The following is a 14,746-nucleotide window of genomic DNA, read 5'->3' as shown; positions in this document are numbered from 1 at the left end:
TCTGTGTGGTGCTGCAGGAGGGAAGCAGCACTGCTCACTGCACTACTTTCCATCAAGTCTTTGAGAGCACTTTCAACACCTTATTCCAGGAAATGTGCCAGGAAAGGGCAAACATCCCAGTTATTTATAGGCCTTCTTATGGCCTTCCTTATTACTGCCTGGAGTCCATCAGGGTAGGCATTTATGTACTGCTCTGACCTTTTCTGCCAGTTCAAAGAACACAGACCCTCTGGTTCTCTACTGACCTTCCAGTGTACTCTCTCTTGGGAAGATAGGAGTAAGAAAAGAATCTTGGAAGGAAGAAACATTTTCCTCTCATTAAAAGATCTGCTGTAAGCATAACTGGCAAAGAAAGAGCTTTTTTAGTCTTCTGGCTTCCTTTGTCATGGGTGTGAGTCAAGCAAGGAATTTTTTGTTTTGTCACCTTGGCTCAGGATAATAGGAATAATTTTTGTTTGTGTGAAGTCACTGTTGGGAAAGTTTTCAATATCTCTTATGAACAGAAGTAAAATTCCCACAACAAAGGCTCCAGTAATCTTTGCTGTCCTGATTTAGATTGACTTGTTCAGTGCATGAACCAGATCATCAGCGTCACCAGGGATTCCCCCTCATCCTGTGGTGGAGAGATCAGTAGAGAGAATGAACCAGTGTGAGTGAATGTGCAGGCTGGTTGGTGAATACACACATATTTTCATGCTTGGAGACCTTTGTAATACCTCCCCTGGCATTAGGTGCTGCTTGTTGACTCTTGTGTTGCAAAAGGTCAGTGGTATCCCCCTCCCCAGGGCCACTGCTTATCACAGATGGTATTTATGTTTGGCTAAACTTCAAACAATTCTGACCTTCTTTTTTTTTTTTTTAATCTGTGTGATTTAGTGTTTTTTGGAGGGTGGGTGGAAAAAGAACTCTTCTTCCAGTCTTTCCAAGAGTCACCTAGGAGAGCTGTTTCTTTGCAAAGGCCAAGTTATCTCCTTTAAGACATCATTTCTCTGAGAATAGAATAATTTAAAACCTAATTTTCTTACTTAAAAACCTGGAATCTCTGGTGTGTGGGTGAGGGAGATGCAGATGTTTTCAGACACTTGGGAACTGCTTACTGGTTGGTTGAAAATATTTAGCTATTTACATGTTTCATTTTGAGGTATGTAAAATAAATGGAATCATAAATCACTTCTTAAATATTCTATTTTGTCCTGGGTGACTGGAAATAACAGATGGTTGCTTACAGGTGGGTTTAATTTTGCTCTAAGTTAGCAACGGGTTAGAAATCAGAATACCAGATCTTAGCCCCTAAAGCTTTGGGTCTATTTGCATCTGTCTTGGGAAATTTCTGAGGCTTAGGACTTGCATTAAGTGGGTAACAGCTGTAATTCCACAGCAGAGTCATCCTCAACACTGGGGCAGTTAAGGTCCAGGCCTGAGGGAAAGTTCCCAACTTCCTGCTTAAAACTGCAGTGAAAGTAGGGAGGTATTTAGATGCTGTGGGTGGGGCCATGAGTTCTGCCTTTTGGAAAAGCTGATAGAAAATAATAAATCCAGAGAGTAGAAGGGTGCCAAAAGGAAACTCCTGGCACAGGCTGGGTAGGTCAGAGGTTTAAAGCCCACTCACACACTGCCCAGCTCCTCCTGGCAGTGTGTGCACCACACACAGGGAGATAAGGCTGAGCGCTGGCTGCAAATGCCAGCAAGAGCCAGATGTGCACATGATGTCCTTGTTTCCTGACAGCCCTGCCAGTGCTTTTTGTTTCCATGCAAGAAAAGAAGAGAGTGGGATAAAAGAGATTGTGATCCTCTCCCAGGAGGCTTGTGCTCCCTGCACAGCTCCCTTTGCAGGGACACTGCTGCAGGTCGAGATTAAGTCATGAGGAAGGATTGCATGGGACAAGAGAATCAGTGTCACCCCATGCTTCTTGCATTTATAAAACTTTATGGAGATGTAGAATTGTACCCAGCAGCCAGACCATGGGTTTTAAGCAAAGTTTAAATGGGAGGTCCCAGCCAACGGGTCCAGGTCTCTCTCCAGGATATTTCTAAGCAGGAGGAGCACAATTCACAGCCGTGTCTGGAATCTGTGCAGGCAGCTGCTCTTCAGGGGATCCAGATCTGGGCAGCTGTGTGGGCACTGGCCGTGGTGGGCACTGGCCATGGTGGGCACCCGCTCTTGTTGCAAAGCTGAACCTGCTGAGGTTGAGAACTGCCCATTGCTGTGCCAAATGACTTCCACTGTGCCACGTGCTGTGTCGGACCATGCCCTGCTTTCCCAGAGCCTGGCTCTGCCATGGGTGACTTCATAAGGATGTTGGGATTCATCTTTGGAGGCACAGGTTTCCCACTACTGAGGATCTGCTCTGGGCAGTCATGCTGGTGTTTGAGGCTACCTGAAAATACAAAACTCTCATGACTGATGAAAAAGATCATTTGTTGTGTACACTGTCCTAGTTTTTCTTGCATCTACTATGCACGGAATTTGAGATCATTTTGTCAGGCCCCTTTAAGCAGGCTCCTGTTAACATATTTAGAAATTTGACTTACATTTAACATTTTTCCATTTCCTTACCTGCTTTTTCTACTAATGGGATCCCCCGTGACATGGAAGTGGAGAGAACTGCAAGTGATTTAACAGCAGATGTGGCTCCAGTTTCCATTTGCCAAGTCACTGCCTGGTTCAGTGCAAACATTTAGTTTTTCTTTGAGCTGCAGGTGAAGGAGTCTCTCCAGCAGTAATCCTGCAGAGCCCAGTGTATACACTTCATCTTCTGTGCTGGGCCCACAAGGGCAGATTCGCGAGGTTTGGCTCAGAGAACTCTTTCCAAGTTTACATTTAAAGTTCAGCCTTGACTGGGAGGATTCTCCATCACAACAGCATCTTCATTACTACTGACTTGCAGAAATGGGGAGAGAAGGAACAGCACTTCTGAGGTGGATTTGCAGGCACAGTGCTCTTAGCCTGTGAATAAACTGGGTTTTGAGGTGGTGCCGATGATTTTCTTGCATCCACCAGAGAAAGGTTGTTGAGCATTCAGCAAATCTCATGGGGATCAGTTATAAGGAATGGTATTTACAGGAGGGTAAACCATAAATCTTTATGACCTTCTAGCAGTTAGCAGCATTTAAAGTTGCATTATTCCTTTCTTCTTCCTGTAGACAAGGCTTTGATAAAACTATCTGTCAGTTAACTTAAATAATCCATGGACAGCAGAGTCTTTCCTGGCTAAAAGGAAAAATTACTTGGCTGAATTTTAACTTGTTTGCTTGTTTTACCTCTTGACAAGTTTTCTTTTCCCCCTCAGAAGATTAAAGATGATTTTAACGTTTTGATGTATTCTCTGGGGAACTTTAGCCTTGACAGGAGGCAGACCCAGGCCCCCCATGGTCGCCACTGTCTTCCTGTCCTTGTCAGGTGGGCGATGACAACAGGACTGTGGAGAGTTGAGCAAGGGAATCTCTGTCATTCAAATTGTTGCAAGTTTGATCCCTGCTGTCAGTTTTTCATGAATTTCACATGCACAACATTTGTCTCCCCTTGTTACAAATTAGCACTTGGTATTTTTCAGGCTACCTGGGATAATCTCTCTCTTAAATAATTGAGATGTATCTTATTTTGATTTTACAGGTTTTTAGTTGTGGTGTTTTGATTCTCAGTATTTTATTCGCTTCATAAGAAATTTGAAAGTTGTTCCTTTTCCTTGTTCTTTCATTGGTCTCAGTCAATGCCATAATTTCTTGTCCTTTGAGTTTCACTGACTTTTTAACACTTACTGTGAACAGATTGCATGTCTTACATTTATAAACTTTCCAAATCATTCTTCATCTTTCTGTCAGCAATTTTGGGCTGCAGTAGGCTATGGGTGCTACAGAGCACCCATATTTGAAGTCATGTGTGATTCCCTACAAAAGGAGACATGAATATTTGAAAAGGAAAAGCAAGTGTCTGTGGCTTGGAAGTCGACAGTTTTGTTTTGTCATTTGTAAATTATGCAGTGCAAAAGCTTTCATAAATAACTGGTAGTGTATAAACATTTACCGTCTGGAGCAAGATTAATTCATACATTTGTTTGAAAGAAAGGTACACGTTGCTCCAAGGGTTTGGTTTGTGAAGCATTTAAGTACTTGCTTATGTCCTGCTGAAGCCAGAGAGATACTGTAAGTACAGATGGAGCCAGCTTTCCCTATCAACTTCTGCTCAGGTGTGATTTGCAAATGAAGTATTTTGGCTGGGGGGAACACTTTCTCTGGAAAAGCAAGCAGTGACACATGGCACAATCGTTCCTGGCTCGCAGGCGCTGCGTGGGAACGCGCCCCATCGCAGTGATGGGGGAATGAACTGGTGCTGGCAGTTCAGTGCTGGGGCAGGCACGGCACAGCGTGGGGATAGCTGGGGCTGCCTCCTCGTTCTGGGTGCCCTTTGCTTGAAATTTAAGAAGCAGATGGCTGGTTGGAGTTACTTACTTCCCCTTCCCTCCTCAGGTGCTCATTTTATGCTAACAGCAGCCATCTGCTTAGGACTGTTGACTTGAACCTGTGGAAAATAAATACTGAGTAGGTTTCATTCTATGGTAAGTGACTTTTAAGCTTGGAACATCCTGCTGAAGTATTGCCACACTCCTGTTTGTGCCTGTTTCTGCTGTGACACAGGAATGCATATTTAATACCTTAACTGTGGGGTAGTAAGGACTAGTTCTGAACATCAGTGTGTGGTGTTATGTTTTGCTTCTGTCTGGGGGGCGATTCATACTCTCTAATGGGTATCTCACTGTGCTGCTTTGTACAGTGCAGCTGGACTCCTCATTATTTACCCTTTTTATTCTAAAATTATCTGCCAGTGCTCCTTCTGATTGTGACCAGCTGAAGGCAGGCAGGAGTTTCCTGCAAGCCCCTGCCATACATAAATTAAGGTACTACACTCTATTTTACATGCAATCTGCTCATTTAAGGAAATACTTTATCATACAGTTTTCAGGCTCCAAAGCAAATGCCTCATTATTTCCTTTAGTCCTCCCAATCTGTGGGGATCCATCTTTCTCTATTTCGCCCTGTACCTTTGTTGCTGTCCTCTTCAGTGGATGCCAAGCTCCTGGTAAAACAGGTCTGACTGATCTTTTTATTGGCACTTTCCTTCCAGCTCCGAAATGTATCGAATTTGTTTTCGAAATCCTGCAGCACTGTGGGAACAATGTTATCCTGGTGCTGCACACCTCCGTGGCCCTTCCTGCTGTGATGTGTGCCCAGGTTCCTGCCCTGCCAGGCTCTGAGCCAGTGGCTGTGCCCCCCATTTCGTGTATGTGGGTGCAGCTTGTGCTCTGAAGGGCAGGTTTTGTCAGGAAGGGAAGCATGAAATAGGATGGCAGGAGCAAAATAAGTGCAGATGGAAAGAATAAAGCTCAGAGCTTTAGAAACTGGCTCAAAACCTCTTTGAAAATGCAGCCAGTTGGGCTAGATGCATCCCAGGTGTAAAACTGTGGACTTGAATTCAGCACTGCTGTAACCCTGGTGCAGTGGCTGTCTGATACACTCAAAAACAATCTTGGAGCAGAAACCATTGTCGTGAGGGACTTATATCTTTTACACCCACAGACACTGTGGTCTAATGTTTTTTTGCATGGATGTAGGCATGTGTACAAGGAGAGCACTCCTGATCTTACACAGAGGGCATGGATTAAATATTGAAAATTTTAGCACTGGGTTCTGGCTCAGACAGAAAAATCCCTCTGCCACCACCACACTCTCCCTTGTATTGTAAATGGTGCAGCTTCTCCAAAAGGAGGGCACCTGTGAAATAATGAGCACTGCTGTCCATCAATTCCTAGCAGCAAGTCAAGAGAGATGTGAGTTGCTGCAATCGGCTAAAAGCTTTACTGAGGAAAATCATAATGGGGGTGAAGTACAATAAATAAAAAATGAAGGCAGCCAACAGAGTAAAAGGAACATGACTAAAAAGAGGAGAAAAGCAGAATTTGAGTGGAAAAGAGTTTAGTGAAATCATGTTGGAATGGGCTGAGTTTGCAGGTGAGAGGTGCTCTTTATTTGTCCATTAGAATTGCATTTTGAGTCTTTTGTCTGCTTCTTTGTGCAGCTCTGCTACCTCTTCTCAGGATTAAGTCTCCCCAAATGAGCATAACTAATCTGTGCTTGCCTACTTAATGCCTGCTCCTTTTTCTCTTAGAGCATCTTTGAGAAAGCTGTGGGTACTGACTGTTGCAATTCTTAATTCAATCCTTCCAGGCTGGAGGAGGGGACAAAAAGAATCTGAACAGAAGCTGGTGATGCAGGAATTTCCTAAGCTTTGTTCCCAGGTCTGCACAGGGCTAGATATATCATTTTTTTCAGCTTGTGGCTGGAGGTCCTGCAGTTAGCTGAGAAGGTGAAGCAATGTTTGCATGAGGCTTGTAAGGTGCTGAGTGATGCTGGCAGTATTAGTTTGGGATTAGCCACTGAAGCAGGAGTGCTGTGGTGGCAGAGCTGCATCTCAGAGGATGATCTTCTCCAAACCTGTAGTGCTGAACATAAAAGCAGCAGAGGAAATGGGCTGCTTTCATGTGCTTATAGCATTTGCAGAACTCAAAACTTCACCTATGTCTGTTGCTTCTGTAAAGAGTAGGGCAGTGTGCTGTGCAGCAGGGCACAGGAGACTGTGAGCTCATAGGGATTTTTGGATTTAGGTACCAGGTTGTTTTTTTCTGGTTTTCAGAGGAGGTTAGTGCTGGCAGTCCAGGATGAAAACTTCAGATGTGTTTCTCTCTATCACAGCAGACGTCAGGTGATCTGGAAGGCTGGAGCATTTTTGGAGTTTTTCAGCTGAATTTTAAGATCTGATGACAATTTCCAGTGTCCAGCTTGGATGTGGTGATTTCAACTGTCCTCTGTGACCACTTCAGCTCCTTACCATGACCATTTTTGGGGTTAGAAATTGCCTGCACTAGCAGCAGATTTTACCAGTCACTGTTATTAACCTGGAGACCAACGACTTGTTTTTCAGAAAATGACCAAAGTGCTGTTCCCATCCTGCACCCTCCTGCTGCTATATTCCTCTTGTCATCCAAAGGCAGGTTAAAAAGACATGTATTTACTATAGCCACACTCCCCATTAATATGGAGTTCAAACCACAATATGATAGGAATATGAGGCAAAAAATATACCCCTAAAGGTGTAAATTAATTTAAACAAATTAATGGAATCAGAAATCAGAGATTGGAAAAAGGGTTTTGGAGGTTCTTGAACCTGGACTGTTTGCTTGATTTCTGCTTTGAAGGAGGGTTTATTTTGTATGGTGACTGCTTCATGGTGTTTGGACTGTGTGATCTGTCAGCTGATCTTCACCTTGAGGAAAAAAATCCACAAAACCAAGTCCCAACAAACAACTGCGGAACAACACAGGTTTTACTGTATCTCTTATTAGCAATGAAAAGTGAACTAACTGCTGGTTCCTGTGGGTCTGCTTCTGCCTTGATGATTTCTTAATATCTTTTGTTTCCTTCAAAGGTTAATCTCCTTTAGCTACCCTGTGATATCTGGCTCCTTTCCACAAGCACCTGCTTTTCTCAGCTGGCTCTTCAGTAGTGACCTTATAACTCTGTAGACAAACACGATCATTGTTGATCTGTCAAATCCAATATCCCTTTGCTTAAATGTTAGATGGATTTATGTTATTGCTTTGGGAGGCAATAATCCAGAAGGGAATTCATTTTACAGGGAAGTCTTCTGCCTTGCTAAAGGACTGTTGGTTGAATGAGTCACCTCTCTAACATCATCCCAGTTGGTTTGCTTCTTCATTTGCCCATGCATCGATTTCTTTCTTGAGTCAAAGTCTGATCCTTCCATCTGAGATTTGGTAATCCTTGCTTGCAGCCAATGAAGGGCTCTCTCTGACTAAGCAATGCTGTATTTATGTGCCTGAGGCTTCTCTGTGTAATGCCTTTGCAGAGACAAGATAGCAGATGAAGGCCAGTTATCCTTTGGACCCTGCTGCTTCTTTGGTTGCTTAAAATAGCAGTTTTAGAGCCCAGGAAAATGAACAGTAGGGACAGAAAATAAGAGTTAACCCAGCCAAAAGCCACAAAACCAAGTGCAACTGGCTTTGCTGGAGGCTTTGGGAAATGGCTGTAAATGCATGACTGTGATCTCTGCTGCTCAGACCTCCAGAGCAGTCCCAGAAATGTGGATTAATGCTGCTGTACTAAACATTATCACATGCTTGTCTTTCTGGGGATAGGTAGAGTACACTGAGCTTAATGGAATAAAAATCTGTTGCAGCAGAGTGACTGAAATGGAGTTTGTTAATGGAGGGACATTTAATGACATCTTCTATGGTTGTTTAGTCTGTAAAAAAGCATTTTCCAGCTGGCTGTGGGTCTGGCTTGGCTAGAAGAGGAATACATATGCATTTGGTGTTCAGGGCGTGTGAGCTCTTACCTGAATAGCTGGGCTGTGTGGGAGCCTCTCTCTGGAAGCAGGATGTGTTTGCTTGAGCTGCAGATCTGACAGACCCCTCTTTCCTGAGACATCGATTTCACTTTTGGCACCTCCACTGCTCAATGGTTTCAGCAGCAACACTCACTGTTTCCTTTAAAACATGCACTTTTAACATTTAGCTGAGGAGTAAAAACATCTTAATGTGACTAAGAGTTGTTACTTGCTGACCATGCATTCAGCTCAGACAATTGTTTCCCCTTCTGACCAGAGAAAATAGCTGTAAATAAATCAAAATCAGCACTTTCGGCTTGGGCTGCTCCTTTCATGACTATCCATGTGGAGACCAGCCAGCCCAATGGAGCCCAGCTCCATAATGGAGCTGCTACTCAGGGCAGGAATATAAATATTAACAAATTCAAAAAGGTTTTTCAGAGTGATAGAATACCAAAAGTAGCTTGAGGTGAGGTTACTTCCTTTTACTACAGACTTGTGAAAAGGCACAAGGACCCAAGCAAACTGCTGAGCTAATTGTTTTTCAAAGGTGTTTACAACTTTGGTTTGTCTTGTAAAACCTCAGAGTGATGTTGTCTCTATATATAACTATTTATTTGTCATGTTGTTTGCACAAACCTTATCTGTTCATACATTATGTGCCCTGATTTAGCCCAGACAGGACGTGGCGCAATTTCTTGGAGCTGGTATAAAAGCAAATGTGTGCATTTATTTCCTTAGAAGCTTAGAATTATTTCATGGATTTTATTAGAATTATTTCATGGTGCCTATTTGCTTGAACAGGCCAGAAGGAGGGTGCTTTGTACTCCGTGGTAACTGAAGGCAGCTGCACTTGTGCATTTGGAAATCTCCTCTATTTGCAGCTGTGAGCGCAGCAATGGGGCATGTGGCTGCCTCTGCATTATGAATATTCAGAATAAATGTCAAATGAACCAATTTATTTGCTCTTCCTTTTCTATTTTTTGTTTCATCTCTTCCTCATGTGCCCAAGAAAAGGGAAATTGTTGAAAGCCACTGTCTACCTAAATGCAAATTATTAGGGACATCCTGTGGTCATTTAGTTGTACTTTCTTTTGTGTGCTTTGGGTATAAAAGACAGATCCCATGGCAAACTGATGCTATGGGAAGTCCTTGCCTGTGGGGAGAAGGAAATTATGGTTTTTCCTCCACAGGACTCCAAAGTTTCTCAGAATATTTTTATTCTGATGCTCTCTGTGCACTTTCCTCCTTGACGTTGTTTAGAAGGTCTAGGCAGATTTATGACGTGGTTTTTGGACGGGGTGATTTTAAGGGATTATTCTGCCTCCTCTGACCTGATTAGGAAAGTAATGTTATTGCAGTCATCTGTTAGCAGTGGGACTCTTTATGGATTACACGGAGCAGGGGCATGAATTGACGTGGAAAACAATTTGTTGTGAATCCCCCAAAGGAATGTTAAAGTTTCAGCAGTAAAAGATTGTTCTTTGCTCACGTCTACAAGTCATGAGCCATTAGGGATAAGCTCATTTTGTAGGGAGTGTTTTTTGTGGTTAAAAATTCATCCTGCTAAATATTGCAAGAGAAAATATGTTGATAAACCTGGAATGTCCAGTAGCCACAAGTACTCAACTTTTTCCAACTTTATAACAAATGAATACCACAGGGGCTAGGATATATTTTCCACATCTTTTTTCCTTTCCCAGCCTGTCATGGATGGCCGGGCAGTTGGAACTCTTGAAGTCCTGTGTTAGGAGCTGCAGAACTTAGAGAAGGAGCTAAGGTTTTGTGAGAGAGTTCAGAAGGAAGCTGTATGCTGGGCAAGAGCAGTTGGTCTTTGCCTTAGAAAAAGCTTAGCCCAGCGTTTTCAAGCTCAGTCAGAAGGTTGTTTGGCTTTTGTTTTTTATCTGGAAAGACAAAGCAGCTGTATCAGCACAGTGGGAACATCCTTGTCTCAGCCTCAGTTATCTCCCAGCACGTCTTTCTGCCTGTCTTGATGGCTTGTACCAGGTGCAGCACCAAAGGCAGAGATCCTTTCTGTCTTGATGACAAAAATACAGGTTTAGATTGACATTAAAAAATGCAGCATGTGGCATTTATTCCATTATATTCTGTTTGCTGGCAATACAGCCACATCCACAACATCAGTGGCACTGTCAATGTTTGCTGTGTTTTGAATACAGATGTTTGCTGCTGTATCCTCCTCTGCCAGATGCTAGTAAAAAACTCTTACCATTAAAAAAACAAGCCATGAAATGATGTTTCCAATATTAAATAAAATCTCAGAATTGTTCCTTTAACTGATTTTTTAAAAATAATCTATTTGGATGGTGAAATGAGTTTTAAGGGAGATTAATATGGTACTGTGGAAAGAGCTGAAGTTAGGTTTGTATTTCTGCATGCTACAGTACTGTAGAGATATTAGAGAAATAAATAAAACCAGTGGTGATCAGTATAATTGGGAGGAGGATAAAAAATGGAGCTGTTTGGAAAAGTTTGAAAATTATATTCTTCCAGTTAAAAAAGAGGCAGCTGCCAAATGGAACAAGGAGCCAAAAAGCAAGACTTTAAGGGACTGAAGAAAACTCAAGAAGTGCATGGAGCAAGCTCTGAACAGTGATATCTGAAGCTGGTGACACCTGCCTGTTGACTTGTGCAGGAAAGATGAGCATCCTGAGATTCCCTAAGAACCAGGAATTACGTGGTACTGATTCACCTCTTCCACTGTTAGGAAGGGGTGTGTTTAAATGTAAGCCAAGAACTTTCTTCCTGGGATGCCAGCTGGTTGTGTGGGAGGGATGAGGTGTGGGATCAGGACAGAGCTTAGCTCAGAGCATGTTTGGAGCAGGGCACCAAACCTCCAAGTCCTCTTGGATGGGAAAGGGCTGGAGAGAAAGGAAAGGAGAACAGCAGCGTTTTCTGTGGGTGAATTTTCTCTGTTCCTGACCCACACAAACCATCCCTGCTGTAAGTTATGTGTCTATTTCCAATTTCTGCTCCTGAAATTGGTCATTATCTATTTGGAAGAACACTTTTTGCGACTATAAAGTCAGCTTTTGGCTTCCACAAGGAAGGAATTATTTCAAAGGTCAAACATGTTCTCGTCTCTTGTGCAGCCTCACTTATGGTCCCACTCAGCCTCACGGCAGCAGCAGGCACAGCCTCCTTGCTACATCTCCTTTTTGGGCCATGGGCTGTCCTGAGAATCACAGCTTTTCTTTCAAATTCCCTGTGTTTTGATTTTAGTTAGTTGAAATATAAATTAGAGTTAGCAGAATACCTCTGACTTAGATTTTTGCCCTCTCACTTATGCTCCAGGCATTCTGCTTTAGGCAGCAGCTAAAATGGGATCCAAACTAAGAAAAAGCCCACAGGTCCTGACTCAAAACGCTGTTTCATGCTTAAAGGGAAAGGCTGAGTTATCAACACTTTGTAGTGATGCCTACTCAGCAGGGATGGTACATTGAAACTTGCAGCGTGTTTGGATCCTGCTCTGTAGCCACGAAGAAAACAAAAGGATTGAGGTCCAATTTGAACTGAAGGAGTGAATTTGTGGAATGCATAGTAAATTGTACCTGGAGACTTGAAAAGACCTGATTTTCTTTTTGGTTTTTTTTTTCTGTACATGACTTCAAAAACGCAGCAGGACTCATCTAGAAAAATTTAAGTTTAGAGGTTGGTTGCAAAGCTGTTGGAGCTTTGCATACATAAGCATTTCTGTATAGTTTGGGGCTTATGCTGTCTTTGGATACAAACTAAGTTACAGAAATGTGTAACAATTTCCTGGAGGAGAGGCTGCTGCTTCTCCAGTGCTGCCCTGCCACTACACCTGCTCCCACAAGGTATTTACAAACCACGGTGTAGGCAGGGATAGCTCAGTTTTACTCGCCCTGCCTCTGCTGTTTTTACAGTTGTGCTATTCAGGCCATAATTTTCTGGTTCAGTCCAATTTGCATTGCTGCTGTCTCTTTTTACAGCTGTCTATTTCCAGCTATGCCCGCTCGCTGCATTAGCCTGTAAATGCAGACATCAACTACTGGAACTTCCCAGAGATTGATTTTATGGGACTTAACTGGAAATAAAATGATACCAATAAAATATTTTTCTTACTTTGCCTTGACAAACTGCAGGCATTCTCTGCCATGCATCTTATGAAGGTTTCTCCTTTAGTCTGTGAGTGGTCTCATTTTCCTGAGGAAAAGGGAAGAGGGGAATGCTGCTCATGGTGTGTGGCTATAGCAGAATCTGTAGCCCTGTAAATAAGGGGCTCTTGCTCTCAACTGGAGTCATAAACTCCTCCACTTTTTTTTTTCTTCAATTACCAGCAGTTGCCATCATTTGAAAGGTGGTAGCAGAGCTCTAGCTAAACAAAACTGTTTTAAAAAATGAGAGAGAAGAGTTTTCCCCGACTCTTATTTCTAGTGGGAGAGAAGGGGATGAAAAAGGACCTGCATCCAGCACTGCTGGGCGTGGGAGGGCTCTGACCTTGGCAGAGTTGGCGTTTGAACCCAGGAGTCCCTGTAAGCTCTGTAGGAACTAGCTACACAGGAAATGGGTGGAGAGAGAAAGATACTGCCTCAGGAGAATGGATCTTGTGACTGAGCAATTGGAAACCTTACCTTTTAATGGGGAACACTGGAATCTGAGAGCAACAAGGCAGGGAGGTAAATGCTGGCAGCCTTCAGAAAGTGAATGATGCTGGGAGAGGTTTTAGGGGAAGGGATAGGTTTGAGCAGACTGCGTAGCACAGGAAAAACACTGATTTGGGCACACAAACACTTCTTCAAGAAAAGCCCTTTCTTTAATAAAACTTCTTTCGTCATATAAACATCTTTACTCCTATGCTAATTATGCCCCCTTCTTTGATGCTGCTTTCTTTTCTTTATTTCAGACCAAAGGTTATTTCCTCCCTCAAAATACATTTATTTGTCTTTGAGAAACAGTGTTGTTGTTATTAATTTGGCAGTGGCTCTGTTCACGGGATAATGAAATATCAGAAAATCTCCAGTTTGCTGAGCTAAAGAAATATGATATATAGGAAAATAGTGAAAGTATGGTGACATAGTTTTAGAGAAAAGGCATAGTGAGAGGTTGGGGATTAGTTATTGATTTCCAGTGATTTTTTTCCTGTGCTATTTCCTACATTGTCTCTGCACTAGAATATTTATTTTTTGCTATTGCCATTTTGCTTTAAGAAATTCAAGATCAGCTGTTAAGACTGCTGTTTCCTAAAAAACATGGAATTAGTTGAACCAGTGTAGTTATGAATAACATTCTTGATGTAGGGGAGCTCTTTAGAAGTTCTGTGTTTAGTGGACAAACACCATTGCTCTCAGGTACAATTTTATCCTTGTGCCTGGTAAATTGGATTCATGGTGAATGTTGCTACCAGGTTCCTTTCTAACACAGTCAGATGTGAACAAAAATCGAGACAACAGCTTTGGGACTCTTTCAAGAATCCTTTAATGTTGATGGGAATTCCTTATTGACTTCAAAGGGGAAAATTCTGCAGTGGTGGCAAGTGTTACCTTACCTGATTTAAACCGTGGTGTGGAGCATCATGTTCCCAGCCTGGATTTCAGACCTGATGGAGGTGCTGGCCCATAGCTGAGGCGCTTGCCTGTGGTTTCTGAGCACATCTGGCAGAGCCCAGCCCCAGCTCCACAGCAGAGTCCGTTGTTACACAACTCCTGCCTCGTGTCTGTTCCCTGCTGTCTGAGCTGGTTTCCCTTTAAAGCTGGGTTTTGAACTCTGCTCACTTGAAATGTAACATGTAGACCCAAAATCAGTTCTGCTGTTATGCCTTTCTAATCAGCTGGCCTCTGGCTTGCATTTTCCAATAGCCTGCAGGGATTTTGTGCAGCAGGGCTCTGAGTGGGCTTGTGCCTTTCAGCAGAGAACATGTACATGGAGGGGAGAGCACCTGCTGATTAATCTCCAATGTCCTTCCCAAAATTGGCTCCTTCCATCACCTCTCTTGTGTCTGCCACCAAGTACATGAGAATAGTCTCATTAGACACATGGGAAAACCAGTGCAAGGAGCAAGCTGAATTTATCTTTTCAGCAGGACAATGAAATATGTGATATTATCAACATCTGAACTACTTACATCCTACTGCTCCATCATTTCAGAGTACTGGATTTGGCTAAATAGTCCAATTCTAAGTGCATACAGGCATATTGCCAGTGGAGAGAGGGAAGTTGAAGTGTTGAGAATCCTCTTTTCTGAAAATCTCATGAAAACTGGTAGTTTTAAACTGCTGTCTAAAACTTAGACCCTGTGGTGGCACATCTTGATCAAAGTGACCCTAATATCAGAGACCAGCCTTTAGTTACCCATTTAAGAAG

The sequence above is a fragment of the Corvus hawaiiensis genome, chromosome 15, assembly GCF_020740725.1.
Source record: "Corvus hawaiiensis isolate bCorHaw1 chromosome 15, bCorHaw1.pri.cur, whole genome shotgun sequence".
NCBI classification, from domain to species: Eukaryota; Metazoa; Chordata; class Aves; order Passeriformes; family Corvidae; genus Corvus; species Corvus hawaiiensis.
Note: the sequence above shows the minus strand (reverse complement) of the source record.